The sequence below is a fragment of the Sminthopsis crassicaudata genome, chromosome 4, assembly GCF_048593235.1.
Source record: "Sminthopsis crassicaudata isolate SCR6 chromosome 4, ASM4859323v1, whole genome shotgun sequence".
NCBI classification, from domain to species: Eukaryota; Metazoa; Chordata; class Mammalia; order Dasyuromorphia; family Dasyuridae; genus Sminthopsis; species Sminthopsis crassicaudata.
In genome coordinates, this window is record NC_133620.1 from 167,278,354 (window position 1) to 167,293,165 (window position 14,812).

Here is a 14,812-nt window from a genome sequence, read left to right on the forward strand (position 1 = left end):
TAAATAATAAATCATATTTGTATAGTTCTTTCTAAAGTACTTTCTTCACCCATGTGAAATAAGTAGCTCCAAGTAAGCATTATCACTGTGTTAAGCTAAAATCCTCAAGTGGATTTGTGATCTGATACTATTCCCTGACAAAGTAACAGATTTCAATCCATCCATTTCTATTCATCCCATGTGACCCCTGTACTTATCTTTTCCTGAGAATCCACAAGGTGTCCCAAGGATTTTCTTTTTTTTTCTTTTGGCAACATGAGGACACCCATTAAACCCAATGACAGACTGCTAGTCAGTGATCTCTCACTCTCATACTTTAACCAACTCATCTTTTTTGTTTATACATTTCTTCAATGATATCCTTTCTTATATTACAAGTGAGAAAAAATAAGGCACAAATTAATTAAATGACTTCATCAAGATCACATAGTGTTATAGCTTTGGGTTTTCTGACTCCAAGACCATATTCCACTCTCCCATTGTGACTATACTATCATCTAACAATAAGAAGCAGATTATTCAATTCAACTTGAAGCTAGACTTTGGACTGTTTAGGAAGAGGACCAGAACCTTTTAGCAAAATATAGTTTCCCTAATTATGTCTTTTAATTAGATTAATTTTTGCTTTTGTTTTGTCTAAGATCATGATTGCCACCCCAACCCTCTTCAGCCCAGATGAAACATAAGAGACTTGCTCCAGGCCTTCATTTCAATTCTCGATGTCTCTTTCTATCCCAAGTATGTCTCTTGTATTAACAAATTATTGAATTCTGGTTTCTAATCCATTGTTATCCACTTCCATTTTATGAGTAAGCTTCCCATTCATAATTATGATCACTAATCAAATTTCCCACCATCTCATTTTCCTCCATTTATCTTTCTTTTACTCTTTTTATCCTGTCCCTCAAAAAAAAAAATCCTCAAAAAAAAAATAAATCAGTGCTTCTAACTAATGCCTTCCCCAACCCATTCTCCCCTTATCATCCTCCCACTCCATTTCTCTTATTACCTTTCTTTCCTATTTTCCTATTAGATAAGACAGAAATTGTCAACCAGATCAAATATATGGATGAACAGAGACAAAAAGAGCAGGTTAGAGACAGGAGAGTCAGGAATCAAACAGAAGTTTAATTTTAAAGTTAGGGAAATGGCTTGCAAGCAAGAAGGAAGATTAGACATGTGCCAGGACCCCACCCCCAATGGGGTAATGAGGGATAACAGCAAACGAGACAAGTTTGATTCATAGCAGTGCTTCATGATCAGAATATGGGTACTTGTCCAAGTTTGTCCAGCGCTTGTCTGAACTCGGAGAACACCTGGTGCTGGTCAAAGCAATAAAACAATTATGTGATTTTGCCAGAGGGTGATATCCAAAGGGTGAGTGTAAAGGACTGTTGCTATGCTAAGCTCAGGACAAAGCTTGCTTGCTGGGGCTTAGCTCTGGAAAAGTGTCTCCTAATAGCTTGACAATGTCTACATACAACTGAATATGTACCTACAGTCTTCCCTCTTTGAACCAATTCCAATGAGAGTGAGATTCATACATTGGCTCCCCACACTTTCCCCTACATTCTAAAAGTTTTTCCTTGCACACATCCTCTTTGTGAGGAAATTTGCCCCATTTTACCTTTCTCCCCTTCTCTCAATGTATCCCTCTTTCTCATCTCTACATTTATTTTTTGAAGATCATTCCAATATAAGAGACCTACATCCATGCCCTCTACCTATGTATACTCCTTCTAACTATCCTAATAAACTTCTTAAGAATTATATATCATCTTCCATTGTAGGAATGTAAATAGTTTAACTCCATTGAGTCTCTTATGATTATTCTTTTATACTTATCTTTTTTTATAGTTTTCTTTAGTCTTAACTGTTTAAATGTCACATTTCTATTCAGCTCTGGTCTTTTCATCAGGAATGATTGGAAATCCTTATTTCATTAAATATCCATTTTTCACCCTAAAAGATCATACTCAGTTTTGCTAGGTAAATTACTTTTTTTTTTTTTTTTTTAATTGTAACTCTAGATCCTTTGATCTACAGGATATTCTATTCTGAATCCTTTGCTCCTTTAATATAGAAGCTGCTATATCTTATGTGATTCTTCCTATGGCTCCATACTACATGAATTATTTCTTTCTGATTGTAATATGTTTTTCTTGAACTGAGAGCTCTGAAATTTAGCTATAATATTTTGGGATGTCTTTTGGGAAGTGGTTGTTAAATCTTTTCATTTCTGTTTTACCCTTTAGATCTAAGATATCAAGGCAGTTTTCCTTTATAATTTCTTGGAATATTATGTCTGGGCTCTTTAAAAAAAAAAAAAAAAACCATGGCTTTTAGCTAGTCCAATAATTCTTAAATTATCTCTCTTTGATCTATTTTCTCTAATTGTTTTTCCAATGAGATATTTCACATTTTCTCTTTTTTTTTTCATTTTTTAACTTTGTTTCCTAAAGTAAAGATTCTTAAACTATAGCTTGCAACCCTGTATATAAGGCCACACAACTGAATGTGGGGGTCATGAAATTATGATTCATTGTCAAATGTTTGATTTGTATACCTGTTGACTATGCCTATATTTTGGGATTGAGTAAAAATTTCTTGCGTGAAAAGAGTTATGAGTAGAAAAAGTTTAAGCTCTGTATTAAAGTATCATGAAATCATTAACCTCTACTTATCCAGTTATAATTTTTTTAGGAATTATTTTCTTCAGTGACTTTTTGTTCCTCCTTTTCCATTTGACCTTTTCTGTTTTTAAAGGAAGTAGTTCTTTTTCTTTAGGGAATTTTTGTGCCACTTTTACTAATAGGCCAATTCTATTTTCTTTAAGGTATTATTTTCTTTAGTATTTTTTGTGTTTCTTTTATAAAGCCGGTAATTCTTTTTTTTTTTTTTTTTTCCCGGTTTTTGTTTTTGTTTTTTGGCATCACTTTCATTTCTTTCCCAATTTTTCCTCCAGCTCTCATCTCTTTCTTTAACTCTTCCAGGAGTTCTTGCTGGCCTTGGATCCAATTAGCATTATTCTTTGTAGCTTTGCTTATAGCTCTCTTCATACTGTTGTGTTCGTCTAAGTTTATATCTTGGTCTTCCCTATACCATTGTAATAGCTTTTTATGGTCACATTCTCTTTTTTGTTGTTGTTGTTTGCTCATTTTTCCTGCCTATTTCTTTACTTTGAACTTTATGTTAAAGTTAGATTCTCCTTTCCTAGGGGTGGGGAGTTGCCCTGACAAGCTTCAAGTGTTTTATGCTTCTGCTTTTAGAGCTAATTCTCCAGTTCTGCTAGTTTTCAATGCTTTCACAAGATGATGTTATCTTAGGAGAGGTGTAGTCACTCTCTCCTGTCTTTACTAGGAAAGGCTTCATGTTTTTCTGCAGCCAGAAATAATTGTACTCCTCTTGTCCCTGAAACTGTGACCAGAGCCCTTATTTTTTTACCCCTGATCACAAGCCCTCTTTTATACCCTGGCACTGTAAATGGGCAATAGACTTTCCAATCAATGCCAGCTGTTATAGGGCCAGAAAAGGGTCCCCCATAATCTCTTTCTGACCAGTTGTCTATCTCACTGCCATCTCTAGACTGAGAGTCTACTCATAAAGTGGCTGCTTTCAAGGCCTACTGTTGATGCTCTTACCATGCCTTGGGTCCACAACTACCCCACTGTTATAGATCCCTCTAGTAAACCTCCTAAGTTGTCTTAGATTGGAAAAAATGTCTTTCTTGCTGATCTTTTGTTGGCTTTACCATTCCAAAATGTGATTTGAGGTATTATTTTAAAGTTGTTTGGAGAGGAATGTTGGATGAGTTCACTTGGGTCCTACCCTGTTATGGGCCAGAACTTGAAACAAGGTACTAAGGAGACAATGGTTAAATCTAGTTTAGCAATGACTTACTCCTACAACAAATATCCTTAGTGATATAATGATTGGTGTGTACTCAGTGTAGGGCATATAAGGAGAAGTCTCAGGGCCAGAAAAGGATAATCACACTAGAAGCTCTCGGAGGCTGAGACAGATTCATTTCATCGTCTACCTTTGTTGTGGCTGCAAACCTTTGGATTCAGAGACATTTGGAGAGATTCAGAGGGCAGAGAAGGAGGCAGAAGCTCAAGCCCCCGGAACCAAGAAGAGGGATAGTCCTCAAAGAAAGCTAACCCCCAGGAAAGGAAACAAGACTTTGAAAGAGATAATAAAGGATTTGGACTTTAACCCGTGGCTACTCTTGTGGTGATTACTGATCTGAAATCAAGGCAGCTCCCAGAGACCCCAAGGAAACGCAACAAGAGAACATTACATTTTAGAGAGACTATTACACTAGCCTGTACTCTATCATCTTGACTCAGCCTAGGGAATTAGTTTTTCAATGAGAACTCATGTGAAAACAATTTAAATTTTCTGAATAAGATCTATTTCCATTTATTTGTTTATTTATTTCAGAGAATAGCCTACACTAACTTTATCAGTGTGAGAAATTCTCTAACAAGGACATTTCCCCTATCAATGCAGATCTTTATTTATAGTCTTAGAACACTGAGAGGTTAAGTGCCTTTCTTATGGTCAATCACATAGTCAGTATTGTGGCAGATAAAGAATCTGAGACTTCAAGATTAGTTCTCTATCCACTAGGCTATTCGCCACTACAATTAAGAATTTTTTAAATAAAATATCTCAGAAGGAAATAGCTAAAAATGCCTTTAAAAAACCTCACCAAGATATTAACTTAGGAGGAAGGAAAGAGGGGGCAGCTAGGTGGCGCAGTGGATAGAGCACCAGCCCTGAATTCAGGAGGACCTGAGTTCAAATCTAATCTCAGACACTTAACACTTCCTAGCTGTGTGACCCTGAGCAAGTCACTTAACCCCAGCCTCAGGGGGGAAAAAAAAAAGGAGGAAGGAAAGAAGGAAGGTAGGAAGGAAGGAAGAAGAGAGGGAAGAAAGGAAGAAAAGAAAGAAAAACATGGAATAGCAGAAGGATTACTGAGTTGGTAGTTAGAAGACTTGGGTTTTGAATGACAACTCTGATACTTGGAAGGAAAGGAGGGAGGGAAAAAGGGAAAGGAGAGAGGAAAGGAGGGAAGAAAAGGGAAGGAAGAAAAGAAAGAAACAAAGAAGAGGAAAAAAGGCAACATGGAATAGTAGAAATATAGTAGAAGAAAAATAGTAGAAAGATCACTGGATTTGGAGTCAGAAGACCTGGGTTTTGAATGTCAACTCTGACACTAGCAGCCTAGTCTCTCTTAAGATTCAATTTTCTAATCTGTAAAGTGGGAATAATACTAATAATTATTCTACCCAACTCAGATAAATTAGAAACACCAATCTTAAGGTATTCTATAAATACCAGTCATTATTAAAGCAGAGAAACATCTATTCATGGTTATGTTAATGCTGTAGTAGTATCTAGCTTACCTCTGGTCCTTTGCAGTAATATCATATACCCTTAGAAACACAACAAAATAAAACAAATCTATGCCTTTGATTGAGAATAGCCTTGAATCTTATAGATCAGAAATTAAATTTTCATCTTCCACTGATCTTTATTCTCTGGTTGCTGAGTGTTGTTTCCCACAACACAGCGGTATATTAAATGTCAGGTCTAGAATAGTTCTTACAGTTATGATATCCCTTTTGCCACAGCTTCACCTTCAAATTCTTTATGGAACTTATCTATGTTAACTCCAGTGCTGTAGGATCATTTCCTTTGACACAAGTTTTATATTGGGACACAAAACCTTGAGAGATGAGAAATAGCATATTATGTTAGGAATAACCAAAGTTAGTCACCTTATCATGAAAAATGAGAGAAATAAATATGTCTATGATAGCTACTCTACAATATTGAATGACATGATGTATGTAAAACACTTTATAAAGATTAATGTTATACTGATGCTGATGATAATGATGATGATCTAATACCTAGATAAAGATTATATTGATATGGAGACATCAAAGCACTTACAAATGGCAGCACATCTACAGACACATGTTTAAATTAGATTTCTAGGGGAGGCAAATTAGAAAGCAATTTCCTAAGGAGCAGCTTGATAAACAATATAGTCAAGTGATTTTGGAATATGTAATAGAACATGATGTTTTTGTTATTTGCATTCAGAGATCAATAGTGTGCCCAGGGTTACTTCATTTATTCTTTTTATTCAATCAGAAAGTCTAGGGTGTTAATAGTATTGTAGATTTTAGTGGAAAATTACATTTGATCCCCTCAGTTTGTTGGAAGCTAACAAGTAAGAGGGTAATAAAGCACCTTATTTGTGATTTCTAAATTTCAAGGGGGAGTCTTTGTGTGAACACTAAAAAGCTTCTGAGGTGAAAGACAAATTTCTATGGAATCCAGTTGAAGTAGGAATAAGCCATGTGTTATTCGGAGGATGATCTTTTTCTTTTTCTTCTAATACCATGCCATGACCAAGAGAAGCAGCACTCAGTTACTTTCTTGGCTAGCAGCAACTAGGGGAAAACCAGCTTTACTTATTTAGATTTCTGGAAGCTAGAGGAAGGAATTAAGAAATATAATAAATCAGTTAGCAAGCATGTTTAAAGCATCTACTCTGGGCAAACACTGTGATAATACAAAGAAAAAAAATTAAACAGTGGTTTTCTTGAAGAAGTTTATATTTTATTGAGAACATACACCCTGATACTCTTTCTAAATAGTCTTATTCCCAAAGTCTAGCATTAAGGGGAATTGAATTTTTTTAAAAAAATCCTAAATTTAAAAAAAATTGTGGCCCCAAAAGGGATCTAGTTCTGCCCTCTCATTTAACAGAGTAGGAAACTGAGGGCAAAAGAAGTTGTGACTTGCCTAAGCTTCTCTACCCAGTTAGTGGCCAAGTTGGCACCTGAGCTCACCTCTTCTGACTATACCATGATGCATATTCAAGGTATGGTTTACTACTTATGATCCTAACATCCTGCCAGAACAGTCTAGAAACTGTGTTGTCCAATTCTGAATGAACTCAGTTGTTAATGGCAAATGATGAAGGAGGTCATGGGGTAATCTCCCCAGATGAAGAAATTTCATCAGAAACTGGAGGATGGAGTTGAAGTTAGACACACATGGCTAAACATAAAAAAGGCACACTTGGCCAAAGACAGTGTGACAGATTGAGATAATTCTTTATCCAGCTCAACATCCTGTTCCTTGCCCAGTGCCAAATGATTACAGACTGAACTAAGAACTTGATAACCTCACCTTTCAACCTTCTTGTGACTCTGGTTTTCGCCTACACTTTTTTGATATTTGACTCTATTTTTCAGCTCCATGATTCATCTGCTTTCCATATGATAGTGGTTTGTTGTACTGCATCTCTAACCCCTACCTGCATGAGACTCTCTTGGCTGCCCTGTTTTCCTCCCTCTCTTACATTTTCCAAACCAAGGAGATAACAGAGGATACTATTTACTTTTTCAGGCTACTAGATTGCATAGTGGACAGAATCAGGAAGATTTAATTCAAATCTAGTCTCAAATATTTATTATCTATGTAATACTGGCTGAGTCATTTAAGTACTACTTGCCTCTGTTTTCTCACTTATAAAATAGGAATAAAATAATAGCATCTACCTTATAGTTATTGTAGAGATCAAATGAGGTAATACTTGTAAATCTCTTTGCAGACATCAAAATATTCTATGACTACTGGACATTATTATTATTTCTTCTTTATTGGTATAGAGTCACCAGGCTTTCATTTGTTTTGTTATCATTTCTTCTTTTGAGAACTGATATAAATTAATTACATGGTCTATGAATTTCACTCTTAGCTTCTTTTCTCCCTCGAGGAAGAATTAATTTTCTGGCAAAGCTAAACTTTCTGGTTATTTTCTTCCATCAGTGAGCTCTATTCTCTGAATAATCCATCTCCTCCTCTCTTTTGGCTTCCTTCTTTTAGTCTCCAAACAAATTCAGCTCTTTCCTTTTGCCTGACCCTGTTTTTCCACTTCAACTCTTGTCCTATCTATTTTCCTGCCCTTCACCACTAAAATTAAACAAAACTTAGTTTGCACTTACTGATTCCCTGTGCTCATAATTTCTCAGGCCAATGCAATCTGGCTTCAAACCTGATTGCTCTCAAAACTTCTTTATCCAAGGTCACTCTTCATTATCAAATCCACTGGTCTTTCTTCCGTCCTTATCCTCTTTCACTTTTTTCTGTGGTATTAGATATTTTTTATCCACCCCTCCTTTCTGATATCTTCTCCTTCCTTTTCATGATACTACAGTCCCATGTTTCCTACTTACGTGACCTTGGAAAAAATATTTAACCTCCCTGGGACTTAGTTTTCTTATCTGCAAAATGACAGAGTTGCAAAAGATGGACTCAGAGATATATCAGCTGATATGTGATTCTATATATTATCTTATCTGACTATCCTTCCACTGTTTCATTTGCTAACTCTTCACCCTCCTTCCACACTTTAAAGGGGATATTTTTCATACTAATTTGCTGTTGGCAGACCTGTGAATTAATCTAAACATTCTAGAAAGCAACTTGGAATTATATTAAGGAAGTGACAAAAATGTCCATATCTTTTGACCTAGATATCCCATTGCCAGGCCTGTATTCTAAGAAAGTCAATGATAAAAAGAAAAGTTCCATTATGAACCAAATTATTTGTAGCAACATAGAAGAAAGATGGGGCAAAAAGGTGATAAGGGTGCCCGAAATAGTTATATTTGTATTTTTTATATTGCAAAATGGAAATAAACAATTCCTTCTAAATGGGAAATAGTTCTACAAATTATAGTACATGAGTGTAATGGAATGTTATTGTTATAGGAGTTATTAATATGGAGAAGGCAGAGAAACATGGGAAGATTTATATATCAAAATATATTAGCACTGAGAAAAAATCCAGGGGGCAGCTAGGTAGCGCAGTAGATAGAGAGCACCAGCCCTGAATTCAGGAGGACCCAAGTTCAAATCTGGTCTCTGACACTTAACACTTCCTAGCTGTGTGACCCTGGGCAAGTCACTTAACCCCAGCCTCAGAAAAAAGAAAAAAAAAAAGAAAAAATCCAAACTAAAAATTGTGATATTATAATGAAAAACTTTGCCCCAAAATAATTGATGAAAAGTACTTCTTCTTTGAAAGTGGGGGAGACATTGCATATTAATGTCAGAGTTTTATAGTATGCATTGGGTAATTTTAATGAACTTTCCCCCCCTTTATTTTACTCTTTGATATAAGAGATACCTCTCTGGAAGGTGAGAGAGAAAAACATTAGGAAAAATAGATGATTATAAACTAGTAGAAGGCCCCCAAGTTTTCTTTTTGCCCCCTTTTCTCTATTCTCTGTCCTTTGATGATACAATTTATTTCCAAGGCTTCAATTTTCATATGACTACTAAATTCACAACTCCAATCCAACATCTCTTTGAAGATGTACGCCCCCATTTTCAGCTTCATGATGGATATTTCCACATAAGAGCTCTGCTAACACTTTAAACTAAACAGACTCATTATCCTTCCCCCATTCCAAAAATCATACCTCTCTCCCTAACTTCGCTGTCTCTATAGATGGAATGCTTATCTTCCCAGTTAACCAGTCTCCCAGGAACCCATCAATTTTCCAGCTTCAGAACTAATCAGTTGCCAAGGCCTTTCCTTTGTTCTTTATTCTCTCTCATACTCATCTGCTACTTTCCATTCCAGCTATAATTGCTACAATTTAGGCCCTAATCTCTTCAAAACTAAACCAGTTAGTAGCCTCTTAACTATTGTTTTTGTTTTCCTTCTATCTGCTCTTCAATTCATCCTTCATAGCACTGCCTGAGTAATCTTCCTTATGAACCAGTCTGATAATTCTCCTAATCAAAAATCTTTAGAAGTTCATCACTCCCCATAAACTTTTTCCCAAACCATCTGTTCAACCTTATCCCATACTTCCTTTCACAGGCAAATTGAATGACTTCATCTTCCACTCTCATTTTGCCTTTTCTTGTTTATATGCTTTTGTTCATAATAATTCTTCACTTCAATGTTTTTCCTTACATTGTAGTCAGAAGCATACATCTTCTATCAAACTTTCACCTGAAAGCAAGGTCATGTTGGATCCATTTCTAAATCTTCAGCATCATTCAACATCTGGTATGCATAAATGTTTGTTGAATTGAATTGAATATGAAAATAAAGTTTAAAATTAAAATAAAACAACTAATTCTAAAAAGCAATGACTGAAAACTTTTTCAGCAAATTATTTTCTTGTTGTATGTTCTTTTATACTTGTATTTTTGTCATTTTTATTTCATAATTCTTTTTTAGTATTGTCAAGTTTTTATTATATACTGAAACCAAAATTTAATTATCTCCTTTTTATTTTATTTTAATAAAGTCACACATTTTTAAAAAATTCTTGATTTTCTTTTTCTTTTCTTTTTTTTTTTTTAAGCATGTTAGAGGGATTATTATGTCATTATATGGTCACTCTTTCCTGTCTACCAAATGGGCAGGTCTACCACCTTTTTCTCTTATTCCACAGCTGAAGTCTATCCCCAGCAGAGACATAAATTTTCACCATCCACAAAATTCACTTTCATAGTTTCCCATTTTTTAATATATTTATTTCCATTATGAGTAAAAATTTGTGTTCTAACCATTTGTGTTCTGTTTTCAAAACAAAACACAACATTAACTATTTTAAAAGACCCAAAATGATATTGCTATCTTGCTGGGATAGGATTACAATATGTTCAGCAAAATAATGTATGTATGCTGACCACATCTGTTTAAGGAATTGAATTTTGTGGTAATAGCATTATTCCAGCCACATCTAGATAAAGATCTTGAATCAATTTAAGAAATAGGATACAAAATTAAAGTATAAAAATTAAAAAAAGAAAATATCAATTATACCAACTTACACTGCATAAAATAAGCTATTTATTCTAGCAAATCTAAATCAGTAGAGATCCATAATTTGTTTGAATTATTTAATTAAGTTCAGACCACAAGTGTTCTCATAATAAACTTGTTTGATTATGGACAAGAGAGAATTTTCTTTCTGAAGGGAAATTTTAATCATATAATTTTCCTTTTCATAATCTTTCAGTTGTTTCAAGTGCCTCTTATATAGCAAATTAAAATTTTCACTTGAGCTTTCTCCCCTTATGTCTTCTTCATTTATGCTTTCCAGGCAAAAAAAAAAAAAAAACACTATTTGCAACTTTGGATTGCTTCATCCTGTGACCTGGATCTAGATGTCCTCCCTCTGCCTTTCCAACCAACCAACTTCCCAAAATTCACTATTCCCATAAAAAATCTCTTAATATTGATGGAGCTAGTACTGTAGCCTTGGTTTTAGATAGCTCAATCTATCTTATGACTGTCCCTTGATTCAAATGTATTCCAACACTCTAATGTGTTTGTGATCCATCAATGGAGCACTCCCTCCAATAATGAAGATAGTAACCCATTCATATCTGCCCATTTCATATGACACTTATACTTGTCTATATCAGAATGAGGAAAAAAGTAAGAAACAATAACAACTACTATGCTTCCAAGAGCATGTCTCAATTTCTCCTAGTCAGAGCTGTGATTTCCTAAAATATTCCATTTCCTTATTATATCCAAACAACTTTATTAGATTTTAAGTTTCAGAGCAGTTGCTGATCTGCAGTGGGAGAGGGAATTTCCTACTGAGAAGTTTCCAGTACTAAAGAAATTCCAGGCCCAATCTAAATATCATTTTTCTTATATTCCATTTTGTATACAATTTTATCTGCATATATATATGTATATAATTTTGTATGTTAATTTGCATGTAATTGTACATGGAGTCCTCTTAGTCCATAGAACATAAGATAATTTAAAGGAACTATTTTGTAATCTCAGCACTTAGTACCAAGCCTTGTACATAGTAGAAGATTAATGTTGTTTGTCCTTCATTTTTGAAGATCAGTGACATCATGGAGCAATGTCTCAACATGCACATGAACTCAATTTAACTGAGGCAAAACTATCCAAAGTAGTCAGCTTCCTTCTCATTTCATGAATCTACAGAGTTCAGTGGCAAGGTAAAAATTAGGATAACTAATGATGGCCCTAGATTTGATATCTGACCAAATCCTAAGCATTCCACAGCACCTGCTTCAGCCAACTGCATGTCAGTTGAAGCAAATAATTCTCATTTGCCCAAGCTGCTGGGGAAAATCTTCACATTTTCCTAACTGATGGATGGATTTGAGACCTGTTAGTTACCTCAACCTGATTTAGCCTGTCTGCCAATGGTGTGTGACCATTGTGCATGCTGCAACTTCTTAGAGCCATGAATGAGAGTTGAGTGTCAGGTGGACTCCCAAGGGTAGATGAACACTTTTTAAAAGGGCTCAGCAAGCCTTCTACCTAGAGGTATTAGTCCTCCCTGAACATGTTTGCTGATTGATTGATGCTGGTCTAAAGATGGTGAAAGAACATTGAATCATGAATCAGGACATATGAGTTTCATGCAACTACCACTACTACTGCAATATCACTATTACCACTGATACCTACATGGTGCTTTAAAGTTTGAAAAGCATTTAACATGCATTGTCTAATTTAAGGCTGAGAACAGCACCATGACATAAGTATTAATGGTTTTATTATCCCCATCTTATTGGGCTTGGGGTCAGAGATATTCAATTTATGGTCATAAAGATAATCATTATTAGAAGGAAGATTTGAATCTATAAATTTCTAGTATCAATTGTTCTATTTTCTAGTCATAATGGAGTGGTATCATGAATAAAATTTTACAAAAAGGTAAACTGAGGCAGTTTTCCATGCAAGATAACAGTTTATTAATAGATCAACAAACAAACTAATAAAGAATTCTCTTGTCTGCCTCTATTTGTGCCAAAACACCCAGAGTGAGAAATGATAATAGTTTTTAAACCTAACCGTATTTTCCTTCCGATTAGCTTGACAGTATATCATTTGTACCACAACTAGCAAAGAGAAGGCAATCCTGATTGGTGTATGTTTTAATTAGTAAATGCCTTGTGGTCTAAAAGTGATCATATTGCTTGATAAGGCCCTTCAGAAACTGTCTATCCTTTAGATATCTATCAAAAATGAAGAAAAAGATGGATCGCAAGGTCATATTGATTTTTAAATAATAAAGTATATTTTCCTCATTGTCCACTTTGATTCACTGATGCTATCTCCTCAGTGAATCACTAATATGACAATTATAAATCTCAGGATTGACTCTCTAAGATACAAAAAGATCTAAAGTTAAATACTTCGTAGAGGGTTTTTAGCTATAAGGCTTAAGTATTTTACAACGATGAGAATTGTAGGAGAGGAAGAGGCAGAGAAATTGATTTATTAATAGTGATCATTAGGACAAATCCCCTTGGGTCAGGAAGTCTTAAATGAAAAATGGTGCAGATAACAATATTATACAACAATCAATTCTGATGGATGTGACTCTTTCAAACAATGACATGATTGAGGCCAGTTTCAATGATCTTGTGATGATGAGAGCCATCTACACACAGAGAGAGGACTGTAGGAACTGAGTGGGAATCATAACAACATTCTCACTCTTTTTATTGTGTTCGTTTGCTTTTTGTTTTCTTTTTCATTTTCTTGCCTTTTTGATCTAATCTTTCTTGTGCAGCAAGATAATTGTATAAAATGTTTATATATATGGGATTTAACATATACTGTAACATGTATAACATATTGGATTGCTTGCCATCTAGGGGAGAGGATGGGGGAAGGAGGGGGAAATCTGAAACACAAGGCTATGAAAGGATCAATGTTGAAAAATTATCCATGCATATGTTTTGAAAAAAAATTAATTTAAAAATGGTGCAAGATTAGGAGTAAGATGGAAGAGTGGACATTTGGTCTCTTTCTTTGCAACCCAATCCTATTGGTCCATTTCGTCTGTTCATCATATCTTAGGGTCACACTTCTCATGCAGCTTTTTGGTTTCTGAGACTATATCCTTAATGCAGTCATCTTATCTGTAAGGGTCTATTAGAAAGGTCAGTTAAGCACAATTGAGATATAAGTAGGCCAATGGTCTCTGAGTGCTCAGTCCTCAGAAGTGATTGGAGTTGAGTACATAGGGACTTCCTTCGTGGGTGGGACCTCAAGTCATGACGGGAATCCTAAAATCTCACTCTGAAATTGTGTCAGGTTCAGGATGTAATCTCCATCATTTATTGGCTTGTGTCTGTGACCTCATAGACCCGATAAAAGCTCCGAGGAGAAAGGACTCCACCTCTTTTCCATCTGTTTAATCCCATCACCCCTTCTCTCTAGTTGAGCTAGCTGTACTTAAGGGGTGTGGCAGGTAGTTTTCTTTATTACCTTGACCACCTGGAGGCACATATCCTGATAAGCCTTCTAATGAAGGATAAATACTTTTTGGCACTGGGGAGCACTCCTGCTTTTTTTTTTCCCTTCGGGTGTGTTTTTTGTTAAAAAATCACCATTCTACCAGAAACTGGAAACTAAGTGGATGCCCATCAGTTGGAGAATGGCCGAATAAATTATGGCATATGAATGTTATGGAATATTATTGTTCTGTAAGAAATGAACGGCAGGATGATTTCAGAAAGGCCTGGAGAGACTTACATGAACTGATGCTGAGTGAAATGAGCAGAACTAGGAAATCATTATATTCTTCAACAATGATACTGTATGATGATCAATTCTGATGGATGTGGCTCTCTTCAACAATGAGATGAACCAAATCAATTCTAACAGAGCAGTAATGAACTGAACCAGCTACACCCAGAGAAAGAACTCTGGGAGATGACTATGAACCACTACATAGAATTCCCA